At 39.6% G+C, this 22,275-nt stretch overlaps 1 protein-coding gene and 1 non-coding gene across 11 annotated transcripts in view; one reads left to right on the top strand and one right to left on the bottom strand.

Moving 5' to 3' along the window:
* The window catches only part of NCKAP5 (NCK associated protein 5), a 909,219-nt gene that overhangs the window by 774,347 nt on the left and 112,597 nt on the right, over positions 1 to 22,275 (bottom strand). For 6 of the 10 annotated variants that reach the window (XM_036235763.1, XM_036235768.1, XM_036235777.1 and 3 more), the window contains exon 2: positions 13,227 to 13,705. The exons of 3 other annotated variants lie outside the window; for them this stretch is intronic. The gene's annotated coding sequence lies outside the window, so the exon portion shown is untranslated. Of the gene's footprint in view, positions 1 to 5,884; positions 6,199 to 13,226; positions 13,706 to 22,275 lie in introns of all 10 variants that reach the window. One more of the 10 variants, XM_036235765.1, reaches the window with a different exon arrangement.
* On the top strand, positions 3,739 to 3,845 carry LOC118614439. Its single transcript, XR_004956044.1, has one exon. It is a non-coding gene; the product is annotated as a U6 spliceosomal RNA (small nuclear RNA).

The raw sequence follows: 22,275 nt of genomic DNA, 5'->3' as shown, positions 1-22,275 counted from the left end.
AAATGAGATTCGTGCACATTAAAGTATTAGGGGAAAGTGCATTGGTTTTCTGTTTATTTTTTATTACATATATATACACACACACACACACACACAAACACACAAAATGATAAATAAGTAATTGAGGAGGTACAGCCAAAGGGAAGATACAAGTAGAGAAATAATAAAACCAGGTTTAAGATTAAATAAAGAAATGTACAATATGCTGTCCATGCTAGGAGTTACCTATAAATTAGCCTTAAAGTTTGGAACACCTTAAGCACAGGTAGTACATCACACAGGACACTATATACAGCACTAACCTGCGTCAGAATGAGAGGACAACCACTGCCAAACCTAGCTGCCCAGTGATATCAACTGCGAAGGTTTTTAAAAACTCAGTAATGAACCAGAATTCCTGGGTCAGGCAGAGAAAGATGGAATGTTGAGAATCTGCATTTTTAAAAACCTCCCTGAAGGAATAATGATGATGTCAGCCCTCATCCTGGGAACCACAGCTGTAGGGATTTAGAAATGGAAAAGGGGAAAAAAAAAAACTCCTCCTGAAATCAGATTGTAAGAATTATGGAGGACGTGAAACTCAAGCTGGACTTCTAAGTTTGGATGGTGCTTTGATGTGTGAAGATGAGGACAGAGGGCATTCCAAATGGAGGTGAGGGCATGAGCCAAACCACAGAGGTAGGAGGCAACCTAATGTCATGGAGGGAACTGTACCATCCCTAGTCACTCTGGAGTGGATGTGAGGGGCCCTGTGCCACTATTTGATATATTCCTTAATCCATTCTATTTTAATTAAATCACAAAGAAATTAAAGAGTCTACATACACAATAAAGGATAAAACTGAAATAGAGATAAGTGGAAATGTATGTATTAGTTATCTGTTGCTATACAGCAAATTACCACAAATTAAGTGGCTTAAAATAATTTACATTTATTATCTCACAGCTGTCATGGGTCAGGAATTTACGAATAGCTTAGCTGAGACTTCTGCTCAGGTCCCATGAGGCTGAAGTTAAGATGTTATCAAGCCTGAGGTCTGATTTGAAGCCTGGAGTTTCTTCTGAGTTCATGTGGTCGTTGACAGAATTTCCTTGCAGCTGTAGAACTCATAGCAACTTGACTTTTAAAGGTCAGAAGGAGACTCCCTGAGGCTTCAATTCGCTGAACTGCATACAATCTTTAAGAGACTTGCTTGATTAGGACAGGGCCACCCAAGAAAACCTCCTTTTTTAATAACTCAAAGTCAACTGATTAGGGACCTTAATTTCATTTGCAAAAATCCCTCCTTTGCCATATAATTTAATGTAATCGCAGGAGTGGCATCCATCATATTTCCAGGCCCTGTCCACTCTCAAGAGAGAATTACATACCAGGTGCATAAATACAGGGGGTTGGGACCTTGGGGTTTATCATAGAACTCTGTCTACCATATAGTATAAAGATGAGAAAATAAAAAACTGTAAATAAGCATAATATATAAGCCAACACAGCTCTTATAATTAAACATGTAAATCTGACTCTGCGATTCCTGGCAGTTGAAGTAAAAAGGAGACATAGTCAGAGTTCTGATCAGTTTCTAGTACTAACTCATACAAGGTATTTCTCATGTTTTTACATAGGAATAATGAAATGATGAGCATCAGCACAAAGTAGAGAAATAAGATAGAGTTAGGTGGAATTTGATCCAAATAACTCTTTTTAAGTAGGGAATGTTTGCCCTCACCCCCATGCCTCGGGGAATCAGCAATAATGGGAACACAATTCAGTGGGGTGTTTGATCGGTAACAGGTACCATGGGCTGGTGTTTGGGGCACCCATAACAGTGATTAACTATGAAGCGACACCATGAGTTATTCCAGAGAAAGTGAAAATACTGAAGTACAAACATAAACTTGTTAGAAATCAAAGAGATCAAATATGTAGATGAGACAGAAGCAGAAGTTCAAGTACTACAGTCTCCAATGAGTCTCGCAGAAAACTTGCCTTGTTCTTGCTGCCCCTGTGAATATTATCTGGCCACCTTCTTGTGGAACAGCTTTCCCCCTGGGCATCTCACAGGCATCACTTGATCTTGGGCAGAGCTGATCGAATGCCTCTGCTTCGCTTTATGGTTCTCATAACTGGTTCTAAGTATTCAGTAGGGTTAACTGTGTCGAACTGTGTTCCATTCACACTATAATAAACCTGTGGTTGCATGCAAACTACTCTTCTTTCTTCCATCTACTAATATATCACCTCTTTTTATGACCCCACTCATTTCTTCCACTTCCTGCTCAGGCTCTTCCTTGAATAGCCTCACTCACAGAGTCAGCATTGTCTGTGTATCATTCCTGTTTACTCATGCCTTGTCTCCTACCATCTGACCATCTGGTCCACAGAACCGACCTGTTTTAACCTCTTTCATCTTTCAGTGTCCATAGAACTGTTGATTTAGAAAGCCTACGGATGGATGAGGCCTCAAAATCCTTCAGCTCACCTTCCTTCCCAGTGAAGGCCATCCCATCACTGTCTGAGCACTTGTGGGGACAAAACTATTTCATATGGTCTCACATGAATTTCCACATGAACAAAAAGTCCTGATTAATATTAGGCCACATTGCTTCTCTTTAACTTTCACCCTGAAGTAGCAGTGCAAGTTAAGCAGTGTTCTCTTGAGTAAACTAAAACACCACCTTCACCTTCAAATGTTGTGAGTGGGAATATAAATTGGTACAACCACTTTAGAAAACTGTTTGGCAGTGCCTCCTAGATACCCTATGATGCAGCAATCACATACACACACATACTCACAGTCAACAAATATGTATATGTTTGTTCACCAAGAGACATGTACTAGAATATTCACAACAGAACTATTTATAATGGTCCCAAACCAGAAACTATCCAAATCCTTAATAACAGTAGAAAAAACACATTTTGATACAGTCACACAATAGGATACTATACAATGATCATGAAAACTCTACAATTAAGCACAGTAATATGAATGAATCACATAAATACAATTTGAATGAAAGAAACATATGCATATTGTGTGATTCCATTTTTATAAGGTACAGAACCAGGCAATATTAATCTATGTCACTAGAAGTCAACCTGTTTATTAACTTAAGGGTGTGACTGAGCGGGGTTTGAGGGCTTCTGAGGTGCTGGTGACATTTGCTGGTCTAGGAGCTAAAAGCATGGGTATATTCCATTTGTAAAAAAATTATCAAGCTGTATACTTATGTGTACCTAACTGTAGATATATATTTCAAAAAGGTCAAAAAGGTTTAAAAATTCTCTTCCTCCTCCAAATAAGCTGAATAAATAAAATTTCTTTAGTCATTTCTCATCGATATGTGTTCTAGATCATCTAGAATGTTCAAGATCCTAGTCATCTACATATAAAACCTTTTAATTTGGCAAAGCTCTGGTCACTTGTTTGGAATTTGATCATACTGATTGGTTTGTAGTGTATTTTAAATATCCACATGGGTCCTTTCATCCAACACACCGTAAGCCCCATAAAGACAGGTATTTTCCCTTTGGATTCTCCAGATGCACATGCTCAGAAATATTCTTCTTAGCAAGTGCAGATAAAGGAGATTGAATTTATGTGGGACCTATTTGATAAATCAATCCAAGTATTTTCTACCATTTAAAAAAATAATAAATATTTAATACTAATTTATCTGGTGAAGCCAAATATTTTTTGGCTCTATTCCCTCGAGTTGATCTAAAAACTGACCTTTGTTGTGCTTGCTTCAGCGGCACATATACTAAAATTGGAACAATACAGAGAAGATTAGCATGGCTCCTGCACGAGGATGACACATAAAAACGAACCTTTGTCCTGATTTATGAATCCTTTTCAGATGCTTCTCTGTGGAGAGGTGAAGACTCTTATGAAGCAGATCCCTCTAAAAGATCTGGTTCAGTATTTTTTATTTCCATTTCTCTTGTCTTCATCATTCATAAATTGACCTAACGCTTGAACCCCTTTCTTATAATTTTCTCTTCTCAAAAAAGAAACATACTAATTTGGCAATGAGACCATGAGAAAGAAGCATTCTTATTCATGTAAAGTTAGTGGCATCAGTTAGTAGGATCATCCTTGCTAAAGATAAGATACACAAGTAATGGAACACAAACCACATCTCTAATGAAAACAAAGAACTTTGGGTTCTAAATAATAGAATGAAAATGCTTTAGATGTTAAAAAGGCTTCGGGCTGATAACTTTTCTTTCCAGAGCAAATACTGCCAGAGAAATCTGCATACATTCACATCACGAATTCTGTTTTTCTGCTTGCACACTCATTTGCACACTTGGCATCTGGTATGCTTGGTTGCTACACCAAGTTTGCTTAATTTTCCTTTCACACTTTGCAGTTTTTCCCAGTGAATCTTATGGGCATCAGTCACTTCAATGAACAAACAGTAAAGAGAGAGGCCAGCTTCTCAGACACATTCATATTTCTGTCACCAGATCACCTTTATAACCAAAGGCTCCATCTATACAAGTACAACCCAGCCCACCCCAGGTTTTGTATTTGTATATACGCAAATATACAAATACAAATCTATTTTTATTTATGTATTTATATACAAATTTATATTTAGATGTAGATAGAGATGATAGAAATAGAGATACAAAAAAGCCAGATGAAATTATGAATCTGCAAAGATTCTTACCAAGTCCACTGAGGAACTATCTCTAGAAAATTGGAGACACATGTCAGTGCTTTATAAAGATCATACAAAACAGAATGAAAATCTAAGAAAGCTAGTCATGCAGAAACTATTTAATCAAAGACTAAAGACAATTATAACATCTGTTAATCTTCTGTGGAGGTTATAATTAAATGCTTTGGAGAAATACCCTTTCAAGGGTGATCTTTAACATCTGTCATGAGGACACACAGCATTGTGCAGTGATGAATCACTTCAACACTTCAGGAAAAGGGGACTTCTAGAGCTCACAGGCACTGCAAAAGTCCCCACGCACATGGCCCAGACCTGTGCCCATGGTCCTGGGGCAAGGGCTTTCTTTGCTCTTCAGTGCTCTGTGTTGTGAGTCAGATTTCTTGCATCGAGTATTATGGAATAACAGGATCATAGGGCCAGAAATGGCCGTGGGACTATCTGATTCCCCCTTTCACTTTGCAGACAGGGCCACTTGATCCCATGTCCTACAGCTGGCTTGTGTCATGATTTTATGAGCAAGATTTTTCAATCTCTTTCCTGATTACAATCCACTCCACCATGCTGCTTGCTCCTTTGGTTTCTCTTTCACTTTGGCTTGAAATTTGGACGTGTTCTTTGTTTAACAGGACCAGCATTATAACAAGGCCCTAGGATATTTGAAATTTATGAAGAGGTTGAAAAACTGAAATAATTCCCTTTTCCTCTAAACTCTGTCCACTGAGAATCACTGACCATTATTCATTTCTCCTCTACTACCCTTTCTGGGGAAGAAGAGGAAAAGGAGAGGTAAATAAAGGTAAAGAAGAAGAGCAAAAGGAATGAGAAAAATAGAGAGATAGAGAGAAGATTGAAATATATAAGGAAAGAGAAAAAAAGTGGGGTTAGAGAGAAAAAGAGATGGAAAAAGAGGAAAGAGGCAAAAGTTAGGGAAGGTGGTCCAAGGATGCAGAAAAGGAGTATTAAGTTAAAACCCCACCAAAAGGATCTGAACACTCCTTATACCCATCCTATTCCATAACCTGGTTCCACTGTACTTCATATAAGCAGTTCTATACATACATTAGACCACAGGATCTGGCAGTTTTGCCAAACAAAATGCAGAGTTGATAAAGCCAGGGGCATCACATAAACAGATGCAATGTTTTGAGCAATGAAAAATATGCACATATGGTGAGAACATAATAAATGCACTCACAGCCCAGGAGGAGGTTGGGGATGGGCAGTCTCCTTCGTAGTTGTTTTGGGCTTCAAATACTGATAGGTGCCAAAATGCTGAGTAAATGGGGCTCCTGACATTTGGCATGGGCCTTAAACAAATCCTGATGACCTTGACACGTAGTGCTGTCATCAGTCCTGTCATTTCCCTTCAGCAATCACCCCCTCCCAAGGGCCCATTATGTCTTCAATGATAAGGAGCCAATCTTGATGATTATGGTCCCCACGTTATTAGGATTCTCTTGTTATGCTGGCACTCCAGGTACTTTATCTCGGTTAATCCTCACAATGATCCTGTAAAGAGGTAATATGATCTCAATATCTGGTTCAGTCTTACTGTGTAATCTGGAATACATTAACCACTTGAAAACTTGGTTTTCTCATTTATAAAATGGGATTAATAGTAATATCTATATCAAAAGGCAACTTTAAGGATAAATACAAATAGAAAAGCACAACGGTGACAGACACATTGTTAGCACTTCATAAGTATTAGGTGAAATCATTGTTGATATGAGTACATTTTATGAACAAGGAAACCAAGCTCAATAAAATTAAATAACCTGACCCAAATCAATGGAGATCAGAACAGAGATTAAAACCCAGGTATATTCAAGGGTAAATGCCAAATGGGCATGAGCATGGCTATTTGTTTTCTGTTACTCATTCTGTATTAACTGACTCCAAAGATTCTAATCTTTCTAGTTATGATCAGCCTCTCGGGAAAAGGGTATCCAGAAAATCTCCAGCCCAACCTGAGAAACATGAAAGGGTGCATTACTCAGCTCAGAACATCTTCTGCTTCTCATCCCCTTGTCCACATCAATGAGAAAAGAAATCCTTATCCATTCTCATATTCATTTATTCTCATATCTATAGAGCCCTTATTTGATGAATGCCATGAATATTAATGCATACATGACTAGAAATAAACAGGCAATCTCACTCCTTGAAAGTTAAGTAAAAAAGCAATACCATGTCTTTATGCCCTGAGTCAGCAGGCATTTGAATGCCATGAGATCTGAATGTCATCAGTTGGGTTATAAAAAGAAATGTTTGTCCCAATGAGGATTGGGGACAGGCAGGGGAGCCTTCCTAAGGAGGAGCTGAAAATAGGCCAGTGAGCAAGAAAAGAACAGCTCTGCACTAAGCCACGCATTAGAAAAGTCAACTCAATTCCCTATGACTGTTTCCTTCACTGGACATGAGCGCAATGGGTCTGAATCCAGGGCATCCTGTAGAGTGACAAGATTCTGCTCCAGGTGCAAGGAACAGAAAATCCATTTCTGCTGAGAATGGGGCTCACTCAAATATAGGAAGCAAGCATAAACTATTCCTAGGAAAGAAAAACCGTTATTATTTTCCTCCATATTCAACAGCCAATACTAGTTTCTCAAAGAAGTGAGACAGTGCTCCAGCTCCAAAAGAAATGTCATGCATAGATTTCATGACTTAGTATCCAAAGTTCTGGTTTGGTTGATGGGTTATTAATGATCTAACTGAATTCCCCAATTTTCCCCTAAGAAAACAATGGAAATGAAAAGTTAAGACTTCTAATTTCTGCAGCTAGAAAGAAATATAACTCACTTAAAAAAATTATTTTGGTAGTTTAACTGCTATTAATCAAGTAAAAACAATGGCTTCCTTAAAAAGGTAACTGTTGCAATTGGTCTATACGTGAAAGTTTATTCAGTTTAATAAGGCCCTCTACTGGCAATCTCCAAAAACACAGCCTCTTTCAAATTGTTTCAAGGAAACTATTTTTTTTTTAAATCACTCCCAGCAATAAAGTATCTCACATTCCTGACTATACAAATCTGGACTGAAAGAATGAATGAGAAGAAAATGAGAAAAAGAATAAATAAATGTCATTTTGAGTGGGACATTCATTTACCTCTTCATAATATTACATGAAGAAGTATCATTTGCTTCCCTGATGAAGTCAACAGAACTCAAAAACAAAGGGTATTTCTTACATTAAAATGTATCGAACATTCATGGAACCATAAAACCAAATTATCAATGTTATTTACCCATATAAACCATATGGCTTCTATCTTTTTACCCACATATAAGGAAATTATTATAATTAGAATAAAAGAAATGTTGAAGGCAGGCCTTTTAAACTACTTCTGGTATAGCACAACTAATAATTAACTTCTTCCACTTGACAACTGACAAAAAAAAAACAGTATATGGTGACTTGAGAATTTCATTATTTGTATAGGAAGAATTTTTTAAAAGTTATCTTTGACACATTTGTCAAAGGACTGTTGGAATAACTGAGAAATTTTAACTATAGGTTCCTAGAAAACTAAGTAAATTTTTTAAATGAGGCAATTATTAACTTCAGGAAAAATGTTTTTAAAAGGATGGAAATACAATAACAATAAATGACTATCAACAGTAAACATTATTCATAATCATGACATAATAAACACCACTAAATACACATTTAATCAACAATTGTGATATATATATTATAATCTACCATAACAGGAAATAGATATTATAAATAGATATAAAAACATTCTTTAGAAATAACAAAGAAAGAGCATCTAGAAGGGTAGAAAAAGCCTCTGAGGAGCAGGACTGGGGAATGGGGAGGAAAGAGTGGCTCAGGGGACAGACAGCAATTCTTCATTATACATATAGAAACATTTCAGTACTATCATTCAGTATATATACAGAATGACATGTACATGTATTTATATATAATATATAGTTATATGTTAATATAAACATTTTAGTACCATTTGGTTTTCTAAAGTATGAGCACGTATTAATCGTTTAAAAGTTTCTAAAAACAAGTTAGTACTGACAATGGAAACCATTTGGGACATATCTCTGGGGCTGACCTGGCTCGGTGTTCCATTCTAGATTCGATTTGCCAAATGAAGCAAGTGCTCTTAACAGAGCAGCTTCTCAGACATACATCTTGACAGTAACACTTGTTTCCACATTTCAGAACTAATAGTTCCTCTTTCAACACTATACTTTTTATCTGCTATATTATTATTTGAGATTATATTCCAAAACGGGTTTGGGACTTTCCTCTTGAACTCAGTCCATTGGGTTTCTACGGTACATCCAAATTCTACTCAAGAAAATCACTAAACCAGAAAGTTTATTTCTAAGGGGAGAGATCTGGTTTCTTGCCCTGAAAATACCAGATTAATTTATGCAACTACTGGGAAGTACCTTGTATAATCGAGGCTTCTAAATCAACACAACACACTTCATTAGACAAGTATGTACTGGGGCACAGTAAATGTTGTGGGCAATGTTCTATGAATCTGAGAAATTTATTATTTCATCTATAAAGAAAGTGCAATTGGGAATCCAAAATTTCAAAGGCATTAAACTTTGCAGAATTAAAGAAGTAGAGAAAAATAAGGCTATCAAGTACCTTGTGTTTAACTGGTTCTATGACTTGTTAGTGTTCAGCCTCAACCATTCTGGCTATTTAAATTTACTATCACAAAATATTACCACCTTTCTTGGTAAACTTTCCCAGGGACCAACCAAGAGGCCAACTATTATTTCCACTTCTTTTACACCTAAATCGCCTGGATTACCCCTGACCAAGCTGAACTTAGCCTTCCATCAGCCATACCAAGAATACAAATAATCTTGATTTTGAGCTGTAAACTTAGGCTAATCTGCAAGCGAATTCATATCTGATATTAAAAGAAAAGCAAAAGTAGCAAAGGAGTGGGCATGGGCTTTAAACAACTCTGAAAGAATAAAAAATGTAAATAAATCACCAGTTCACCTGACTGGTACCTAGAGGTATTCATCTGATTTGCCACTCTGTGAGTACAATCAGTTTGGGGGAAGACAAGAAAAATCAAAGTTTCATAATGGGCAAAGCTCCTGAGAAAAACAGCCTTCCACATCCAGAGAGCAGCACAATGGAAGGCCAAAGGTGTGCTCTCAGGGTTCAAATCTCACCTCTCCCTCTTACCACCCATGTGACCATTGCACATGACTTCACCTTTCCAAACATCAGTATCTTTGCCTGGAAAATCAGTAAAATAATCATAACGAGATAGCACTTGCAAAGAACTTAGAAGTACACCCAATAAACAGTAATCACTCAGTACTGATTATGGGGAAAAACACAGTTTAAATTTTCTCTGACAGGGCCCATCGAGCATATATTCATATATTTTTTTTAATCTTTTATTGGGAACTCACACTGTGCCAGGTGCTGAACAATGCATGCGATTAAAAATTTGGCAAAGGCCTAGAGGATCGATGGCATGGAAAAAGGGGTGCCGCAGGCAGCAACATAAAGGTGTAGCAGTGCTAAAGAACATACGAGCCCAGCACATTCGGTTTACAGGTAGCAGCTCTGGTGGCTAAGCCACTAATTTTCACCCAAACTATCTGAGAAACTTTAATTATGCTTGAATCTGACTCTCACCTGGCAGATGCTGATTCATTAAGTCTGGGTTGGGACATGGGCATCTACAAGGTAAATAGTAATGACAACAGCTAATACCCATTAGTACTCATGTATGCCTGGTATTGTGCTAAGTGTTTTAACTATAATAATTTATTTAATCATTCCCCCAGGCCTCCATAAGATAAGCACTTTTATTACCTACATTTTAAGATGAAAAATTGAAACAAAAATGTTAAGGGAATTAACTAAGATCATAAAGCCAATAAGTGGTGGAAGGACTTGAGCCCTTGCGGTATGTTTCTAGGCCATGTCTTCAATCACTATGCCATGCTGCCCCTCAACCCTCCACGGAAGATTCAGGTCAGCTCTCAGGCCAGGAACCTCTGTACAGACATACAAGTAAATACAGGGAGTAGAGAGAGATGAGCCAGTGTAGGTTGGCAGGCATCAGATCAGGCACAGCCTTGTTCGCATGCTGAGGAATCTGACATTGAGGTCCTTCAACCACAGTGAAGAATTTAAAGCTACTCAGCACACCTACATGATCTTTTTTTCAGCCAAGTGCAGAGGCCTGGGTGCTTGATGCAGGCAAAGAGATATTTAAGATTAGCAACAGACTCATTCATTTCTTTAGTATTATACATTGAACAACTACTCTGTACTAGGTGCCATGGATACAGGAAGTTATTAAAACATAGCCCGTTTCCAATAGAATAACTGTGGCAAAGAGCTCTAAATCCCACAGAAAAAGTCAGCACAAGAAGCCACGAATGTCCAAAGAAGAAAATCATCACTTTAATCTAGAGAGTCCACAGAGGCATCTCATAGGCATGGGTGTCAGAGGCAAGGAAGATTCTAGAGAGAAAAGGAATGTAGGGTGTGAGTGGAATCCAGCTGATGTTAGAATCTGAGGTCCACGCTGCAGGAAGAAAATAAAGGGGGAGGAGGAATCAACAAGAAAGTGAAGAGAAGTTTCTACCAACAAGAGGGGCCCCAATGAGGAGGAAGAAAACCCAGGTAAAATCAATATGAAGTCTGAGACAGAAAAGAAAAGCAGAAGCACAAAATGTCAGAGCCGAGAACCACCTTCTGTCTCTCAACCTGTACCTGATTCCAAACACCTTCTGTGCTATTTCAACGGCGAGAACCGAGACTTCCATTGCTTTTTAGCCATCAGCTGTAAAATAATCACAGAGTTCTCTTTGGTCCTCTAGTAAAAATAATGAAGAACAGAGACATTAGAAAACATACTCAGAGCCAAAGACAAAACAGGAATGTTCTCTCTTTGCCAGACCACCGCGGTCTGTACACCTTCACACAGTCCTGCTCTTATAAGGAGGCCAATGAACCATGGTTAGGTCTTATTTTATAATCTGTAGGAACTAAAACATGCAACGCATGCCGCAGGAGCCCAGGGACTTAGTTTCCAGTTGCACCTCTGCCACTGATTTGCCAGGTGACTGGAGAAATTATCTCCTCTCCTTGTGCCTCGGGTTTTCTTCTGTAAAAGATGTTTTGACTAATAATTTGAAAACTGCTTTAGCAGTAAATCCCCTCTTATTTTAAATAAAAATTCACAAAAAGCACTGAGCTTTAATACATAAAACATATCAAAGCAGAATGTGCTCTGATGGAAAACTTCAGAGTGACAAACATGTGGGAGTTTGCCCACCTAAGAATTCCATGGAAAACCGTTGAATATTTTTGGACCTTTCTGACACCGGGTTCTTACAACTCTCTGAGAACAGAGAAAAAGGGAAAGGCGGCAAGGGCTGTCACTGCTGTACTAGGCTGGTGACAGAGCAGCTGAAATGAGGAGCAGGCCAGGTCTCCAGGACTGAGTCATGGGGTTCGCATGCAGGTGGTAACAGGCCAGCTAGTCTTGCCAATACGTGTAGCAGGGCTGTCAGTTCCAGATAGCAGGAATCAACCACGACTCGCTACTGGCTGCAAGAGACTGAACTGCAGATGCTGAGGAGCAAACAGAGCAGCTTGAAGCATGCGACAGAAAGGTAAATTCACAGGACAGAACTTCCAGGCGGCCAGGTGGTCCAGTGTGGCTGTACTATGAGGGAGCCTGCATCCAGCATGTCCTACAGGAAGCTCACTTTTCCTATTCCTCAAAGAATATCTGGACAGTTTTAAAGAGACAGGAGGAAGGTGAAAGAGACGATATGGATCTTGAGTCCTGACTTAGCTGAGTGTCAAAGTTTGAATTTTTCAGTAGTACTTTAATTCAGATTCCTAACTAAGAAAACAAGTCTGAAGAGTGAACATTTCTCCAGATATTCAATGGGAAAAAATCCAGATAGAGATGGTTTCCAAAGTGGTTTCAATTTTAAAACATTTCTCTATACTCTCAAATTCCCCAAGAATGAATGAGCTTGGGTGTGTGCGTGTATTTGGGGAGAGGGTGTAAGCAGGAGAGAACGAGGCACTGTAAACAACAAGCACATATTAGAAATCTATAAAGCACAGAAAACACCAAAGACAAAAAGTGGGTTTCCCCTTCTTGCACACCAGTGAATTAAAAATTAGCCTTTATAGTTTTCTATTAAGAAATTCTTAGGTCAACCTAATAGTTTTTGTATGGTTGGTTGCTTTTTATTAAAAAAAAAAAAAAAAAATCCCAACCTCCCTGCAGAGGCAAATGATTAGGAATTCAGTACTATCTAGCTATTATCTCTGTCCTGGTGCCCCGTTTTCAGAGACAAGGACTCTCCTCTATATCTAACCAGCAACTTTGGCACATTATAATTACTAGGAACAAATGCATACTTGTGGTGGCAGCGGAGAGAGAGCCTGTAGAAATACATAAATATCATCATCTCACTTTAAAAGGAAAGCAAGCTGTATAAATAAGACAAACTATTACAAGAGTTTAAAAAAATATATATCCCAACAGTCTTACTTGCAGTTAGCTCTTCAGTCAACACATATCACAGTCCTGGAGACAGACACAGGAACTGCAACAACTCTCTCCAGCTAAAACTTTCCTCCCGAGTTTATCCTCTGTTTATTTTTGAAGCATTAAAAGGCCGCCCTAAGAGGACACATTCGGTTTTCCTGAACATCCAAAGCAGCAGCAGAGTCCTGCAGAGAATTCGGAGCAATTTCGCGGAGGCTTGCTCCCTCCGCTGCGTCTCCGCGGTTGCTCCGAGCTTGTAAATACAAGCTCCGTGGACAAAGTCCCAAATGACATCACTGGCAGCTGCTTATTGTTGAGTCTTTATTAACTGACTGTCAAAAAGAAAGGAGGGGGTGGGGAGCAAGAGTATCTTTTCTGCAGCAAAAATCGGCACCTTGGAGTAGATTCCGGATATACATGCGTTAATAACCCCATTGATTCAAATTTTCAAGAGCCTGGTTTCTCTCAGGTCAGACTCTCTCCTGAAAAAAAAAAAAAAAAACTGAGATCACCTCCACTAATTTACGCTGAATAAACTGAAGAGGTGAAAGGAAAAGTTTAAAATGCCAGAGTAGCCAAATCGAGTTCTTTACCCGCCTGTTTGTAGTCTGCTTTGGGATTTGATGGATCGTAAATATACGAATATTAGTTATGTCTTATATTGCCTGACAAGTTTTACTGTGATATGTATACCTGTCTAACATATACCTGTCTAACATATACCTGTCTAACATAACCCAGGACTGTGTGCTGGGTTACAACTCTTTTTAGATATACTCTAAAGTTTACCTTGAAGTAGAAGGAAGAGCTCCCTGAAATCATAATATCATAAAGGAAACTGAGAAGAGTGCTAGAAGTCTTTCTTCAGATTCTCACAGTGTTAATGACCTACCTGGACCAACAGCATGGAGCCAAAAATAAACAAAAAAGCCACCTCTGTCAAGTATCTCTAATAATCTCAAGGACTACTAAAAACTCCACCTACTTCCCACCAGCAAGATAAAAGTGGGCACTTTCACCCCTATTTTCATTACTCTCTTCTCTGTCAGCTGATTCTTACTTGAATTTTTATAGTTATCTCCCCACCCACCCCAGCCCCCACCTAGAGAAATCCACCATCTCTGCCTGGGGCTACAACACTCTGAACTGTTTTCCTTCCTTCCTCTGAACTGCTGTAATGAAGCTGACTATTTATATATATTTGCTGCTTTTTATACACTGACTTGTATTTTTAGCTTGTTTTTTAGCCATCTGTGTCTGTCTCCCCAACTCAGTTTGAAAGGTCTTCAAGGGTAACCATTGTGTTCTAAGTGTTATTAGTTTATACCCGAATCCGAGGCCATAGTGAATCTCAAACAGAAATGGGGGGAGGAGGGCGCTGAGGGAGGAGGCAGGAACAAGGGTAGCAGAGCCCATGGAATGGGTGTATATTTAGATGAAGCACTCTCCCTTACCTTGGAAAACGACCTCACATCTTATTACTCGCACCGAATGCTCACTGCAGATCCCAAAATTATTTTCTCAAAGAGCAGTGATCAATTATTGATTTGGTAGGATATCAAGACCCCAAAATCTGCCACTTTCATGGAGGAATCAGTTAAAAACAATGTGTAGCTTAAATGTTATTAATGGGTCTCAATCAACGCAATATGTATGGAAAGCAAATTAGAAGTACTTAAAGATTTTATTAAGTACAAACCTTTAGACCCAGCAATTCCACTTTTCCAGAATGATCTCAAAATATACTCATAAAAGAGACCGAGGATATAAGTTCAAGAATATTCTTTGCAGCATTATTTGTAAACCAATAGAAAAAAAGACCATTTAAATATTCATCAATATGAGAAAAGGTAAATTATACAAATTGTGGTACCTGTATAGTATATAAAACTTAGAAGGAGTTGAAAAAAAATGAGGTAACTGTGCATATACTGATACAGAAAGAAGTATGTAGTTGCTTATTGAACCAATAAAGCGAACTGCAGTACAGAATATAACATATGATGGGGGGTATTATACAAATTATTAACAGTGGTTATCCTTGGGAAGTAAGACAGGGATACTTTCACTTTTGTATGTTTCTGTGGGGTTTGACTTTTTTTTTCAATGAGCATGTACTACTTTCGTTATTAAAATAACAATAAAAATAGAGGATTGTACAATTTGCAAAATAAGTGACAGGGAGGAAGCTAGCTATTCCTTCAACAAATGTCTGACATATAGTAAGTATGTGCTCAATAAAGATCTACTGACTGAAGGAGTATTTGTGGAGTTTCTACTAGGATACAGCAGAATGTGGGAATGGAATTAGATAAAGAAGAGGGAATCAGCCACTGGGTTTTCATTTCTAATTGAACGACTGACTGACCCCCTTTCCATTACTTTTGAAGACTGATGTGAAAACCTCTTAGATTGTGTCTACCTTAAGAAATGATTAAAGTGCTCAGAACATAAAATGCTGACCTTTCCCTTATGCAACTGCTGTTTGACAAATGGAGTTTAAGGTAAGACAAGTATGAACCACTTTGGTTCTGTTCTATGGTTGCTAGCAAGCACTGGAGGGGAAGTCAGAAAACTTGTAAGGGCGCAGGTTTCCTAACTCCTTGTCATGGCTGGTCTTACATTAAGGAACTGTCCAGTAGGAAGTTAGGTAAGTCTAATCCATAAAAAGTCTTCAAAGCTTTATTAAGGAAAGATTTGGGGCTTTGAAAGTCAGTGGCCTGGAATGATGTCATGAAACCTAGGTCAGTCTTTCCTATATATGACCTAAGGGGCCTATATGGTAGAAACTTACAGGCGTAAGCCAGATATAAGATACTATGTATCTTTAGGAAGGAAAAAAAGCCCAAGGTAAGAAAGGTTTTTCAAAGCACTGTTTTCATTCCTCGGGAGAAAACATACTGGAGTCTTGTCTTACTTCCAAGTAAAAAGATACCTTATGTCCATAATAATTTCAAGAAAAGGAAAGCAGAGCCCATATTTCCTGAATGTTTTCATATTGCTATGATCCACATATTAGACTGGATTCTGTTTAATTGCACATTTGAAGCTCCTTGGGTGTCATAAAGTCACACTTTTCAAGTGAGTACTAAATATATTTAACTTGACTTAAAACTTCCTTGACTTAAAAACGAGGGCAAGGTGAAGTGAAGGAAGGGTGCTGTCTTCCCCACCCAGGTGATCTTTAATGCTGTGGCCGAAATTACCTCAACCTGCTGAGATGTTCGGCCCACCTCTTTCAGTGCCTTCTACTCCTTTATTCAGACAACTTCCTCTCACCCCATGAGGCCTGCCGTCACTAATGGAGGACTGCCAGCCAACGTGGTAACAGGCGTATGAATGTCTTACCTGTTCATTTTTTAAAAGGTCTCATACTGTATTCTTCATGTTGAAGTGTTTTCTGTTTTAAACTGAAAAAATCCCTAAAATCAGAAATGGTAATTAGATCTGCGAGGTTTGAAATGCAGCTAAAAGGTCCTTTAGAGGTGCTTGCTGGATGACCGTATCTTGCTAGGGGTTTATCAGGACTATCGTCACTGGGACAGCTTCTTCCTCCAGTGTCTGACTTACTCTCCTACCCTGATAAACACATATAGCCACTACCATTTATTAAGCATTTATATGTGCCATTAGTTTTAATTGTTTCATGTAACTTACCTTTAAAATAACCCAATGGGTTACATATTATTTTCACTCCCCTTTTATTACAAAATAAATTGAGGCCCAGAGAGCTATGTTCCTTAAGTAATTTGGTAAAAGGTAGATCTACCATTTCAATCCTGCCTGACCTTCCAGTGCCCTAGGGAGGCTCAGATCCCTCGGAGGTTTAGAAATGTTGAAGAGAGTTGGTAAACCAGCATGAATAATGGTAAGTCATAATGAGAAGCATGTAGCCATCATTAAAGTACTCATTTCTGATTTCTGTATAAGATATATGGCAGGGCACATTCAACAGACCTTCGGACCTGAATCTCAAACTAGTGTGGCTTCCGCTCATTTCTGTAACATAACCCCTCTGCTTAGCTCTTCAGGGAGATGTACTGTGGAGATGTACAGGTGTGAGACCATGGGAATCAGATTCACAGGGCTCCGCCTCAGAGCATCAGTGTGGAATAAATTTCCCATACCCTTGGAGGTAGGCAAGATAAAATTGCAGGAAGGAAAAAATATTAACTGGCAGCCATTTGAAAGTGTTATAAGCTGTTTCCCCTTACATTAAGAGTAATGCGTATTCCGTTGCTCAATATCTATTTTCTCCTCACGGAGCTAATGGTTCTACTAGGACTTAAGAGACAACTTGTAGCCAGCAAGTACTCCCCATAACGGTTAATGCGATCAGGAACAGAAAGCAGAAGAGATTTTAGAAGGTGTAACACTGAAATCTATCAGAATTTCCCAAATGAATTAGCATGGCTTTGAGAGTACAGTCTCTAGGGCCTCCGAGAATCTGCATGTTTAGAAAGTGGTCCACATCATTCTCATGCAGATGGTCCTCAGGCATATTTGAAAAAGCACTGGTTATAACAAGAGAAGTACATGATCCTCTTGTCTATAGTCAGATGTTGATAAAGATCATGTAGCTCTGTCCAGGTTCTTCAGGAAGAGCACTGCGAGCAATTTGCAAGTTCCTGGTAACCATTACCAACAACAGATCACATCTGAAGCAGAGTTGGTGCAGAGCGTAACTTGGAAAAGACAAAATGGTTGCCACACTGACTGACCCAACACACAGTCGGATAAAGACATTTACAGGCATTCATCTCTACAGATGATAGTCCCCATACATGAGTCAAACAAAAAACAGGAGTAAACCATATAGTGCGAAGTCCAACAAAGTGCAGATTACTCCCATAATGATGGCTTTGACATGCATCACAATACATCAAACTTATACCTGTCTTTGCCTTGAGTAAGGGAGAAAGGGCTGCTTGCTGGTACTCTCAACACATGTGCAGTCTATTTATTGAGTTGTTGGCACTGTTGGAATACCAGGAATTTTAGGGGGCTAGGACTGATATGGAAGATGCCTATTAAAAAAGGAGGTGAAGGGAAAAAATGTAAATTTGACTATGAAAACTTGCCTGGGACCTGTCCTGGAAATGGAGTCCTATCCCCTCCACCCGAACTCCGCCCCACTGCCAGTACATTAGCCTTCTCAACCTGCTCAGGCTCCAAGCCCAGCCCAGGAAGGAACAGCGAGGGTTAATGTCCCTAAGGCACTGGAAGGCTTTTGATGAAAGGCCCAATGTAAGTATAAAGTATCACCATGAAACTGGAGGATTCTATTTCAGCCTCCTCATTGTGTTGTTGACAGTGCATACTGTGAGTTTGACATTTTTAACTACTTTGCTTGCCCCAAATATAAAGGACTGGGCAAGAGGAGGTGGGAAAAGGGGAGGGGTGGGGGAACCATATTCTTCTCCTGACTTCGATTTTACACAACTCCCTTGCACAGCATTAAATTCTAGAGTGCAAGTCTGGTCCAGTGATGCTACTTCAGAGATTTATGTAAATTAATTAAACAAGATGCAAGTTGCATTCCTTTTAACCTGAGAACAGAGTCCTCCTGAAACCAGAGCCTGAGGGAGGTTTCAAGGGACAAGGCTGTCTGTAAACTGAGAACCAACTCATTTTGTGGCCCATAGCAGTGATTGTCTGAATAAAAAGACCCTGAGTCCGATTTCCATCAGATACCAAGAGGCCATTAAAATCAGTGATAGCACTAAGGGAAGGAAGGGGATGGGGGACAGCCACTGACTTTCCCAGTGTGTGAGACCCAGATTGTTGCGTGATTAGCACTCTCCATAAAGCCCGCCCTAAATGGCAGAACAGCCAGCTCCCCATGGTTCCTGCAGCACACTGGGGCTCTGGCATCTAATAGTCCCTGCCCCCATTGCCTCATACCAGTCCCTGACAACACCCCTGGGATTGGGAGAGGAAAAGCTGATAACGGTGTAGGATGCCTCAGGAGGAGGAAGGAGGCAAGGTGGGGTCCCCAGGGGACAGACTCCCGGGCTCTGGAACCCCTCCCTGCATTTGTCCAAATGGCCAGCAGAGCCCAGGGCTGACTGGAGCACTCAGGCAGCCCCAGAAACCCTTCTTTTGTGCTGACAAATCTCCTTAAGTCAAAAAGACAAAAGTGGGGATGCTGGTAGGGGAGACAGGTCAGGGGTTAATTAAAACTGTCCACTCCCCTTTGAAAGTATGAGCACTTGCGCAGACACACACACACACACACACACACACACACACACACACACACACACACACACACACACACACACACACACACACACACACCCCGAGGCTATTTTTCCTCTGATCACCTGATAGTTTAAGCTCCAGAAACACCTCATGTTTGTGGTAAAAGTCCTCTAGGGCCCTTAGAAAAGGATTTCTTACAGATTGGGGAGGTGGGTGGGGTGGGCAGCCCTCTTCAGTCTGTCCCCAACCAAATAGCTCTGGGAAGTCGACAGAAGTGGCAAACATGGAAGGGCAAAGCAGGAAGACAGCTGCCTGCTCAGGTGCAAAGAGCACCTTTAGATAGATACACAAGGCGGAGGCTCCAGGAGATGCGGCAACCTGTGCTTTGCCCCTGTGGGCTTCTCTAGATCCAGGGCAAGCACCACTCTTGCCCCAGCTGGCCACACAGAGGGGGAAAGTGGTCACCACGCCAGCATGACGATGCACATTTAGTCTTTCTCCCAGGAAAGGAAGCACCACACTTTTCTCTCACTCCAGGCAAACCTCACTACACTGTGGAGAAATAGTACTGTGTCCTGAAAACCCAGTATTAGAATACTCTGTAATTCCCCTGAGACTTCAGAAACCCTGAGGGACTCACTCTGGACTATTAGACCTTTGGAGATTAATAGAGCCCTCAGCTCTATTGTCACTGACATTTTAAGTTTTATATTTTATATCAATCCAGGGAAATTACTTTAAAACAGATTAAGTCTTTTTCAAGTACAATAATCTGTTGCTAAACCTAAAAATCTACTAGTGGGGAAATTATTTTTTCTGTATAGCCTTTCTACTAACAAAGAAGAATAACCATTCAATGTATTAGTTATCATTCATTATTTTGACTGATTATAATAACACGAGTCCTATTGATCACGCACACGAGATGCTGTTGTTAGGTTAAAAATCACTTAATGACATGGCTAATACCTTTTGAAGAAATATAAAAATGACAAATTCCTTGTTTTATACGAAAACAAGTGCAGTTAATATAATCAGGAGGTCTTGGAATGTTATTTTAGCAACATGATACTTTTTAAATAAAATCTTAGGTAGAACTGGATTACATAAAACAGTTCAGAAGTGCTTTTTATTGGTAAGGTCCTACAGCCCATTCTGCCAGCCCTCCTCTGCTCCCACCCACCAAACCAAGCAGAAATGACACACGTTTATAGGCAGAGCTGGATATTTTGAACTAAATGACATTATTATTTTCCTGTCTACTTCATCCCTATTGACCCCTGTCCTCTGAGCCCTTTTAACCCATACCTTCTGCACCACCCAAGTTAGCATTTAATTATACTCAGCAAGGACTGTGTGTTTATATTTGCCATTCGGAGGTAACTCTTACCTCCCAACCAGATTGTAGTCACCTCGACAGAGAGACCATATTTATACTTCAGTAGTGCCCTCTGTGCCAACATGGTGCCAGGAATGTACAAGCTGATTGTTCACAGAGATTTATTCCAATTAAAGGAGACTTAAAAGTCGCAGGAGGCCTAAAAGATACGAGAGAGTGTGCAGATTTGATCCAACCTAGGATACCAGTCACAGACTTGAATGGACAGCGGTGAAAGGAAGAGGCAAGTCATCAGGGCCAAGGATAAGAAAACCTGGCTGCCTTTCTTCTTGTTCTCCTTTCTTTTCCTTCCTCAGCCACCCGTCTTCCAAGCCACATGGCAGGTACATGTTATCATACCTGCCTTTTCCTCCAATATGCAATTAGCATCACTTAATAATGGTGGAAAATGTGTTAGGAGTCTAGAGAAAATAATTTATTATTGTCTAGCAAATGTCGTGTGAACTTGAGGGCTACACCAATACATTAATCTTTTAAAATATTATCTTTTAATTTGTTATTGATTTTGCCAACTCATTCACTGAGTCATTCGCTAAACATTATATGGAGCAGTTTACGGTTTATCAACAAGTCTTCATTGAGCACCTTTGCTATTCTAGGCTCCATGCATATCGTAGACCTGAGCAGCTATGAAACTCATAGAATAGTCTGTGGATATCTGGTGATCGAAAAATGTGATAGAAAATACATTGAAAAAGATATTTCCACCTCCATTTTGATAAAAATAATGTCAAAGTGTAGGGATCATTAGTCTAAGGGTGAGAGGTGGCAACTGAGACTGTGTGTTAGAAACAGAAAAGTTAAGGCAACCTGCCAATAAAATACAGATGCACAAACCTCTTGGATACAAAGAACTTAGTTATCCGCAGGGAGCCAAGTTCATCAATGGAAATGTAATTGTTCACTGGGTGTGAACTATGATTTATATGAGGTCAGAAAGTCCGAAAGTCACTGTTAGTCAGCGCTTTTCCTGTAACACATTCCATATTTTGGAAAGAAAGTAAGCAGTTCTTGCTCTCGTTTCAATATAGAGACAAGACCAGCTTCCACTGGATACTTTGGGCCTTGAACTTGGATTAAGCAACCCTTATAAATGCGCTCCCAGAAGCAGGTAGCATCCCAGCCCCACACCAACTTAATTATGTTCAGTTCCTAGAGAGAGACTCAATCTCTCTAGGAGGAGGGAAAATATATGCCAGGGGTCAATTTGGGTGAAACTGGCTAACTTTGAAACACTTACCACCCCTCTGGGGAGAGAGAAACCAGGAAAGAATTAAAGGATGTTCCAGAATCGGTAAGGTAAGAGAAGGCTCAAGGGTTGTTCCAAAATGTACATGGGTGCAAGAGCACCCCAGTCTGAAGACAGTGGCTCCGGACCTGGCCTGACAGCACCTATGGCCTTGTAAGCATCTGGGTGCTCTATGGCATTTAACTCTGATTTGTGTCTTA

Source organism: Rousettus aegyptiacus, unplaced genomic scaffold (genome assembly GCF_014176215.1).
Source record: "Rousettus aegyptiacus isolate mRouAeg1 unplaced genomic scaffold, mRouAeg1.p scaffold_m13_p_2, whole genome shotgun sequence".
NCBI lineage: Eukaryota > Metazoa > Chordata > Mammalia > Chiroptera > Pteropodidae > Rousettus > Rousettus aegyptiacus.
Note: the sequence above shows the minus strand (reverse complement) of the source record. Positions and strands in the feature narration are given on the sequence as shown.